This window comes from Octodon degus, unplaced genomic scaffold (genome assembly GCF_000260255.1).
Source record: "Octodon degus isolate 3935 unplaced genomic scaffold, OctDeg1.0 scaffold00004, whole genome shotgun sequence".
In the NCBI taxonomy this organism is placed as follows: Eukaryota; Metazoa; Chordata; class Mammalia; order Rodentia; family Octodontidae; genus Octodon; species Octodon degus.
Window position 1 is genome coordinate 28068675 of NW_004524580.1, and position 10078 is coordinate 28078752.

At 38.8% G+C, this 10078-nt stretch overlaps 1 protein-coding gene and 1 pseudogene across 5 annotated transcripts in view; one reads left to right on the top strand and one right to left on the bottom strand.

Annotated features, from left to right (window-relative positions):
* Window positions 1-10078, bottom strand: part of Anks1b (ankyrin repeat and sterile alpha motif domain containing 1B) — a 1319834-nt gene that overhangs the window by 850230 nt on the left and 459526 nt on the right. The window lies entirely within an intron of this gene.
* Window positions 8130-9260, top strand: LOC101591423 (annotated as a pseudogene).

A 10078-nucleotide genomic window follows, 5' to 3' on the forward strand; every position in this document is an offset into this window, starting at 1 on the left:
ATATTCTAATTTTTAAATGTTTTTTCATCATATTCTATAGGGACTTAAAGTTCAACATATCAATACTTGATGAAAAATACCTGTTCCATGTTATATGTAAGATTCTTGATATTCATACAGATAATGAGGTTAAGCTTAACAGCCTAGGTTGTATGGTAATAACAATAAGCTTCTCTTCTGTATGTTTAGCAACCTAAGTTTGCAGACCAAAATTAGAGAAAATGGAGGGCTTCAAGAAAAGCCAACATGTTGACCCTAGCCCTCCAAGGGCAATTAAGACTCAGGACATAGAACTTTTACTGTAATATCATGTAACTCGGTAGTTTCCCAAATTTTCTGATCAAGGAGATTATGGGGCCAAAGAGGAAAGTGATCGATGATGTAGAGTGCCTAAGGAGTCACATGGAGAGAAAACATTCTCTCGGGCTTTCACAGAGAGCACATTGGCCAAGCAATGGCCATGACTCATCCACATGGCTGCCACTGACAAAGGTTCTACAATCTGAGGTACAGGATCTGAGGATAAATCCTGAGGGGATTTCACTGACCTTATCCGACCCAAAAGCTACAACTCTTGTTGCATAGGTCCTGCTTTACCTTGGTCTTAACCATCCAGCAGAAAAGTATAAAAACAAAGTATAGAAGTAAAGTCATGCTGTTATGTTGAGCTGTATGGGACTCAGGTCAACAGTTTCTGACATTGCCAGTGAAGCAGAAGACCCAATACTATTATGGACTACTGAACTCTTTCAGAATATTTTGCTGAGTTTACACACCTATAATATTTAAATGATGGAACTTAACCCAAAAAAAGGGGATGCAGATGAATGTCCATTTTGTATCTGTGTATTCAAAATGGTTAGGATAGATATATAGTTACATTCTCTTAATGAATAGAGGGATTTGTTCTAATAGTGTTTATAAATAGGATATGAAGTCCACATCTTGTACTGCAATTAACCATTAGGAAGAATGTATGCAATGTGTTAATTATTGAAACTGCCCTACCAATTTGATTTGAAACTGTCTCATTGCTATTTGTTTCTCAATAAAATTATGGAAAAAATAAATAAAGTTTAAAATATCAATACTTGATGGAAAATACCTGTTCCATGTTGGGTCTAAGGGATTTGCTATTTAGACAGATAGTGAGGTTAAGCTCAACTATATTGTAGAGTAATAATATCATTAAGTTTCTCTTCTGGAGGATTAATAAGTTAAGTTTGCAAAACAAATATTAGAGAGAAAAAAGGGCTTTAAGGACAGCCAATATTTTGGCCCTAGGTGTTCAAGCTCATTGAGGACTCAGGACATATGAGAACCTGTCTATAACATCCTGTAACTCAGGTGTGTCCCAAATTTAATGACCAAGGAGATTATGGGGCCACAGAGGGAGGTGATCGACAATGTAGAGTGTGCCTAAGGACAGTCACATGGAGAGAAAACATTCTCTCAGGCTTTCGCAAAGAACAAATTGGGCAAGTAATGGCTGTGACTCATTCACATGGCTGACACTGACTAACGATCTGCAAAGTGGCTACAGGGTTTCAGGATAAATCCTGAGGAGATTTGACTGACCTTATTGGATACAAAAGTTATGTTTCTTGTTATATAGGTCTTGCTTTATCTTGGTCTTAACAATCCAGCAGAATAGTATAAAAATGAGGTATGAAAAGTAAAGCCATATTAATATGCTGAGCTATAAAAGGCTCAAGTCAATAACTTCTGACATTGCCAGTCCTACAAATAACCCACTACTATTATGGACTACTGGACTATATTGGATTATTTTGCTGAATTCATGCACTTACAATATTTAAATTGCAAGGGAATATCCATTTCTGACGAAGCTATACAAAAAGTGTGACATAAATAAAGGACCATTTTGTATCTGTATATACAAAATAGTTAAGATAGATATACAGCTACTTTCTCTCAATTCAATGAGAAGAAAGATTTGTACCAATAGTATTTGGATGGGATATCATGTCTGCATCTTGTACTATAAATAATCCCTATGAAGACAACAATATGCAATGCATTAATCATTGAAACTGTCCTACTAATCAGTTTTGAAACGGTCTCATTGCTATTTGTTTCTCAATAAAATTTTAAAACAAAAAATAAACAAAAAAAAACTGCAAATGTCACTGAGAATTACTATTCATATGCAATAGACCTTTCAAGAAATAAAAATATTCATATTATCAGAAATAACCACACTTTTTGATATGGAGAGAAGAAGCCATGTTTTGCTGACTTATAGAACAAGCTAGAATAAATATGGCTGTATATGTGGCACAGGTATGTTATCATGTGCATTAAATGTCGATATTTGTATTATAAACTATTAAATTTATAATATTTAGAAGAGCTGCAAAATTCTCCCAAGTTTTTCCTTTACAATCTGCTAGTTGGCAAACAATAGAGCATAAATATGAAGCTCGAGTCTCTTTTTATTCTATAGTCAGGCTTTAGCTAAAAGCTTAAAGATGCCATTAGCAACTTCAGGGCAGTGAAAACATAAAATTTGCTGTGGCTATAAAAAGAGATATTAACTTAAATAGCTTTATTTTCCCAGTTATAGAAATAAAATTTTTATTATAAAAATCAAAAGTATAACGAAAATATAAAAATTATACCAAAGATAAATATTTCATCGAATATAATTCCTATGCCCCCCCAAAGAACAGATGATTTTATATAAATTGAATCACATTTTTATCACCCATTTGAAATGTTTGCTTTGCTCATTTTCTTTAAGAGAAAAAGATATCTTTTGGTGAGATTAGAGAATTGCAAAATCATTTTTATGACTGCAGAATATTCTATGACAGAATGCTCCAAAATTTATTTAACCATTCCTCTCTTATAAGATATGAATCTTGTTTATGCATATTAATCTTGTTCAAATACATAAATCCATGCATATGCTATAGTAAATATCGGTGGGGCAAACATCTACAATTAGAGGTGCTAGATAAAAGAGTACATAAAATATGTACATTTTAAACTCTTATACGTAATACAAAGCTTGCTTGATTTTTCTGAAAGCAATTTGCTACTACTAGCACGCACTAAAATCAGTAGATGGTAATGACTGGCTAAGGGGTGGTAAGTGGCAAGTGGGGAGGGAAGGAGGTAATAAAGAGGATGAAGCTGCTGGATGATAGAGAGAAAGGAGTGTGTGTGATGGGGACAGGTCACAATGGATAAGAGAATAAGAGCATTCCCACAGGGCTAGTTAGGGGAAGACGGATGCCCCAGTTTCAGGGAGGACCTCGGACATCATGACCAGCAGTTAAAGTTACAGAATCAAAGCAGCTTATTGTGAAGCAGTGGGTCAGGCTGTAGGCGCAGTTCTCTCCTGACTAAATAGCTACATTTGCACACCCAGACATCTGTGGGGGCCCTCACATCTGCATCCTGCCATACCTCCAAGCACTAGGCAGAGCACCACCTGTATTCAAGGGCCTGACTGTCTCTGGCACTCAGTAGTCAATATTTTTTCACAAGGTCCTTACACTCAGGGACAATAAAAAGCCTGCAGAAGACAACCACTTGCCTACCTGCTAGAGAGGCCAGGGAAACACAACACACTTGGAAGTGTGTTAGCGAAGGAATGAAGCAGCTCTTAGGACGTGTCACAGCAGCCAGTTTATGGCCCGGATTAGAGAACAAAATGGCCCCATGAAGGGCATGTTGAACTCCTCCATGGAGACTATGCCCCATTCAGGTGTACCCTGATGCTTGAGAGTTAATTTATCCTGATCAGCAAACAGTGAGAACTGACCAACATACACAATCCTGCCCAAATGGCAACCACTGATGGACTAGCCCTAGCCTTATGCTACCTGATGTCACGCTGCTGGCCTAAACAGTCGCTATCTGTGATAATTAGGCCAGATGTGGCCTTGCCACATAGCCAGGAGAGGACAAGCCTACGCAGCCCTGAGGATTAAGCAGGCTACTTCTCTTGAAGTTTGCGAAGATAATCACAAAAATTACAGTGACAAACAACTAGGTCGAAACCTTGCCACTGCTACTCTTTACACCTCCACCCATGTGCCCTTCAGATAAAGGAGATCTTTTTATTCACTGAGAAAACTGTTTCAATGTTGAGGCCACCAGCGGAAGCTTACAAGCATACCAGGCATTCCATCGGCAGCACAGTGAATGAAACTGTACTTGAGGAAAAGGACACAAACCTAAGGGCAAAACTTCAGAGACTGCTGGTGGGACCAAGATGCTTTGGAAATGGCAGTCTTTAGAGCTGGCACTTACCTGGAAAGTGCATCATGCTTGGCTGGAATTGAGGCCAAACAGGCCTCCATGGGACAGTTCCTAATGTTTCTTCTTGTTTCCCAAATCTAAGTTTCAGAGATTCACTTGCTGTCAGCAACTCTTAATATATCAAAGCTGCAATGCCATCCAAAGCACGTTGACTATCCAACCAGTTCTTAAACACATTCTACTCTAATCTAGGTAGGCTGACATGCTATGGGATGTAATGTCTCCCCATGTTACATCATATGTTATATATGTACATTATATACATATAATATAGTATGTTATATATGTCACCTATGTGTGTTATATGTGTTACATGAGATCAAATTAAACCTTATTTAGCTACAGAAAAAGTAGGGAGACTTGCTGATGTCATTTTATTTACATCACTTATTTGTTGTCGCTCCAGATACAAGCCATACAGATCTTTGGAGGGGATAAACATCAAGGCAGTATGGGGGACCTTCACATGAACTCTGACCTACTTGGGATCCCTTATTTTGGTTTTTCTAGGAACAAATCAATCCAAATATGCCTTCCACACATACTGGGTTCAAGACTTCACACACTCCCGCAGTCACATTGCCTGATAAAGGGACAAGGGCAGCAGCAGAAGTAGTGGCAACAGTGAGCATCATGGCAGGTGCTATGAATGTGACGGTAACTGAGTCTGCAAACTCAGGAACAAAGAGCACTGGCCACAGCCGCCTTCCTAGGTCCCGGAGAAAGCACAGCCAGCACAGCTGCAGTAGGTGCTTCCCATGGGGCTTGTCAAATGGGCTGCAAGAATATTCTTGTCCTCTAACAATTTCAAACACACAGCAGGAGCTGCTGGCCTCTCCCGAGGCAGCAGCATGAGTATGGTGATTGCAGGCACAGAGGCTCTTATGGCAAGCCTGCTGCAAAATCAAGTAAGTTCAGTACCCAGACCAGTCTTCACCTCTGCCTTACAGAGTGACGTCTACCTGAGGGAGTGGGATGGCAGCCAGGTGCTCTCCCCCTAGCAGAATTACTCTTCAGGAGATAGACTCAAAGACCCACATTATTCATGGTGCAGAAGTGGACATCTTCTAAGACTATGGAGGAAAGTGGTGTCATTCACCATAATGTAACTGATCAGCTCAAATTCTCTGTTGTAACAACATTGGCCCTATAAAATAGGAGGAGCAGCAATAAAACTAATGGCAACTTACGATCAGACTGTGACCTATTTTTGACTTCCCCTAACTTTATATCTGTGATTAAATGAACAGAAGACAAAACAGAGTGTTGAAGGTGACTCTCAAAGACATGAGCCTTTCCGAAGAGGGGGCTAAAACTTGAAAAACAAAGTATATAACTAGGAATAAAGGCAATCGCCAAAAGCAGAAAAATGCAAGGGACACCAGGAAAAGGACCTGGTTGCATAGTTTTTAAAAGTCATATCACTGACTATTCCTTCCCTTAAATGTCTACCTGGAAAATTAAAAATTATACCTGTGAAATATCTGGCACAGAGGAGGCACTGTGTAAATGATAGCAATTATGGTCAGGAGTGCTATGAAACAAACTTGAGTCTCATCATAGTTTCTAAAACTGCCTGTCTCACTTGCCCTTCTTTCTTTAATTAAGGTTACATATTAGATATACAAAATGATCACATCCATAGCAGGAATTTGTAATGGTACATGAGATATCTTGATTCTTCTTTTTACCCATTTTACTACCTTCTCTTTTACCCCCTTGCTGTTCTTATTGATAAAACCCTTGTTTCCATTTTTACTTCTTTTCTCATTCTCTTTCTTTTCCCTTCCTTCCTTTTTCCTTTCCCCCTCTAGTTCCTCTTCCAATTGGAACATTTTCTTCCAATTTCACAATATTACACATTTTGGTCCTTACTTATGCTTTCAATTTTTCACACCACAGAATCAAAGTGATGCTTATTGCATTTAAGAGTACAGACTCAAGGTGCCTTCATTTATCTAGAAATGGTGCAATCTTATCCTTCGTTATGGGTGAGTAGTACTCCACTGCATTAATAAAAACACATCTTCTTTATCCATACATCCATTCATAAGGGTTTGGGCTGTTTCCAGATTTAGCTATTATAAATTGTGCTGCTATAAACATGAGGTTGCATATATCACTGTGGTATGATGCTTTTAATTGTTTCAGGAATATATCAAGAAAGGGCATAGCTGGGTCACATGGAACCTCTAGTTTTAGTTTTTTGAGGAATCTCCACACTGATTTCCACAGTGGTTGCACCAGTCTGCACCTCCACAAACAATAAGGAAGGGTTCCTTTTTCCCCACAGCCCCACCAGCAATAGTTATTGGTTAATTTCCTGATAATAGCCACTCTTTCTGGAATGAAATGGAAGCTCATCATTGTTTTAATTTGTATCTCTTGAATGGCAAATGATGTTGAACATATTTTCAAAATATTTATTTGATGCTTACACTTCATCTAAGAAGTGAGTATTCATCACAGATACTCATTTTTAGCTTGGGTCTTTAAATTTCAGGAAATCTGATTTTTTTCTTTAGTTCTTTATTCTAGAAAAAAAAAAGATGGAAGAGGATATCAGAAAATGCACAGAGGGGCCGGGGAGATAGCTCGGTAGAATAAGCACTTCCCTGGCAAGCGCAAGGGCCTGAGTTGAATCTCCAGTTCCACAAAAAAAAAAGAAAGAAAAAAAAAAAAAAGAAAAGAAAGAAAGAAAGAAAGAAAGAAAAGAAAAGAAAAGAAAAGAAAAGAAAAGAAAAGAAAAGAAAAGATGCAAAAATGTTCCTTATTCTTGGGTTACAAAGAAGCAACATAGTGAAAATGGTCATGCTCCCAAAGTTACTATACAGTTTTGATACGATCCCAATCAAAATACCAATGGCATACCACACAGAAGAAGAGAAAACAATTCTAAAATGTATTTAGAACCAGAAAAGACCTAGAATAGCAAAAACAATTCCAGGCAACACAGGTAAGATAGGAGGCATCACAATCCATGATTTGAAATTATACTACAAAGCTACCATGATAAAAAAAAAAACAGCATGGTAGTAGCAAAACAAACAAACAACAACAACAACAAAAAAAAAAAAAAAAAAAAAAAACAGATATGAGGCTTAATGGAACAGATTAGAAGATGTAGAAGCAATTCCAAACCACTCAGCCTCCTTATCTTATCTTTCACAAAGGGGCCAAACATATCCACTGGAAGATACTCTTTAATAAATAATTCTGGAAAAAAAACCTGCTTTCCACATACTAAAGACAAAAACCTAGACCCCTGTCTCTCACCACTCACTAAAGTAAAATCGAACTATATCAAAGATCTAAATGTCAATACGAAAGCACTGAATTTCTGCAAGAGAGAATAGGTAAAACTCTTGAAGGCATGGGTGTAGGCAGACTCTATGAACAAAACCCTGATTGCATCGGATATATTACAAAGAGTCAACGGGGATCTCATCTAATTAAAAAGCTTTTACACAGCAAAAGAAATCATCAACAGAGTGGAAAGACAACCCATAGAATAGTATAAAACTCTTGCCAGGGCTGGAAAGATAGCTCAGTGGTCTAAGCGTCTGCCTGGCAAGTGCAAGGACCCAAGTTCAATCCCCAGTACCACATGCTGTGGCGGGCCCCAAAACCAGGCATGGTGATCCACGCCTGAAATCCCAGTGCTGGGGAGGCTGACACAGAAGGATCATTATGAGTCTGAACTGGGCAACCAGACCTGTATCAAATAAATAAATAGATAAATGAACAAACAAACAAACTCTTGCCAGTTGTTCTTCAGACAAAGGACTAATATCTCTCCTGGCAGGTGTGCAGCTCTGGAGGAGCAGCTGGACGCGATGAATAACCCTATACTTCCAAATCTAAAGTCAGAAAGTAAGAAGGCTGCTAAAAAATTGAGAATTCAGAGAAATAACCTCAAGAAACGGACCTGACAAGATCAGCCCTGCCCATGTTATTGCGAAGGCAAAAGGCCTGGACATCTTGTCTGTGATCAAAGCCAGCTTCCTGGTGACAGCCCATGAAGGCAGTGGCATTGTCCTGGTACATCTTCCAGATGGAAAGTGGTCTGTACCCTCCACAATTGGGATCCCTGGGCTTGGTGGGGGATTTGAAATAGGAATTGAGGTCTCAAATCTGGTGATAAGTCTGAATTATGGGAAAGCTGTGGAGGCCTTAGCAAAGGGAGGAACCTGGCCCTCAGGGGGAACTTTGCTGTGGCAGTGTGGCCCAGGGAAGGAACCTGGAAGGCCATGTGGCCCTCAGGAGCCCAGCAGCCGCTTCACCTACTGCAAGTCCAAGGGCTCTGTGCCGGCATCTCTCTGAAGGGAGCTGCCTGATCAAGAGGAAGGAAACCAACAGGAAATTCTACTGTCTGGACATCGGCACCTAAGACATTTTGTTTGGAGATGTGCCACGGCCCACTCAGGCATTAGATCTCTATGAAATTCTCGATTCCTTTGCTGAAAAGTATGAGCATGAGGGACAGCGCATCAACATGAGGAGAGCTGCCCAGGAGCAGCAGAAGGCTAAAGGGCTACCTCCAAAACCAGCATCAAGACCACAGCAATCATCAGCACCACCCAAGCAGAACTTGGGCTCCCAAAGTAATGCAAATGAACGTGAGCTATATCCTGAGCTCTCCCGCTATCATGAGAGAGTTGGTGACTCTGGTTGGCCAGTAGAGGTGACAGTGTTGTAGTCTTTTGAAGGGCAGCAGCCAGGTGACCTGCCATTTCAAACTGGTGACAGAATCACAGTTATATCAAAAATGGATTCACACTTCAATTGGTGCGAAGGCAAACTTCGAGGCCAAACTGGCACTTTTCCAGCCAACTATGTAACCATGAGTTAAGGTTTATACTATTTTCTTCTTGGAGTATTATAAAAAAAAAGAAAGAAATCATTTCTTTATTTGCAGGATTTACTACCCAGTAAGGCAATACTTAACACAAGTTTAAAAATACTTCAGCTGCAAAATTTTAATCCAGTATGTATTTTTCTTTATATTTAAATAAATAGTTAACTTACAGATCTGGAAAAAAAAGAAAGGACTAATATCTAGAATAATAAAGAACTCAAACTAAATCGTGCTCTTCTACTTCTTTGTCCAACTTAAATCTTACTTTACTGCTTTGAAATTATTTTACAAGATCTCTATTGATGCTAAATCTTTATATTTTCTAAGAATTTTAATCTCCTGGTGCTATTTACAAATCTAAATTTTCATGAATTTGAAGGGAATTGCTTATAGCAATTATATTCTAATCATAATAAAAGGACAAAATGTTATATGATAAATTCATAAGCATGAACACTGAAGTACCCCTCGTTTAGCCTATTGATTCCAATTTTAGTATTCTTGGAGATTTAAAAAACCCAACAACAACAGAGACCTTAATGCAGGATCACTTCAAAATCTAGACAAATGTTGGAAATCAGACCAGTATTCTAATTTTGCAAGTGAACATTTCATCTCTATCTAAAAATGCTACATCTGGATCCAGATTATGATAACCTGGCTGGGTCCCAATTAAGTTTATATTTTTTCAAAATATATATTTATCCGGGTTAGCTCAGTTGTTTAAGGCGCCTGCTCGGGCAAACTCAGTCAGGTGCAGGGGACTGCAGTTCCATCCCCAGCACCACATGCTGCAGCAGACCAGCCTTTAAGGCAGCCTGAGCTAGCCACAAAACATATGAGCAAACATTTTGCCTGAAAATTGCATATTTCATTTATAGAGTACATTAATAATTTGTGAGTTGGGGGGCTTGAGGGTTAGCTCAG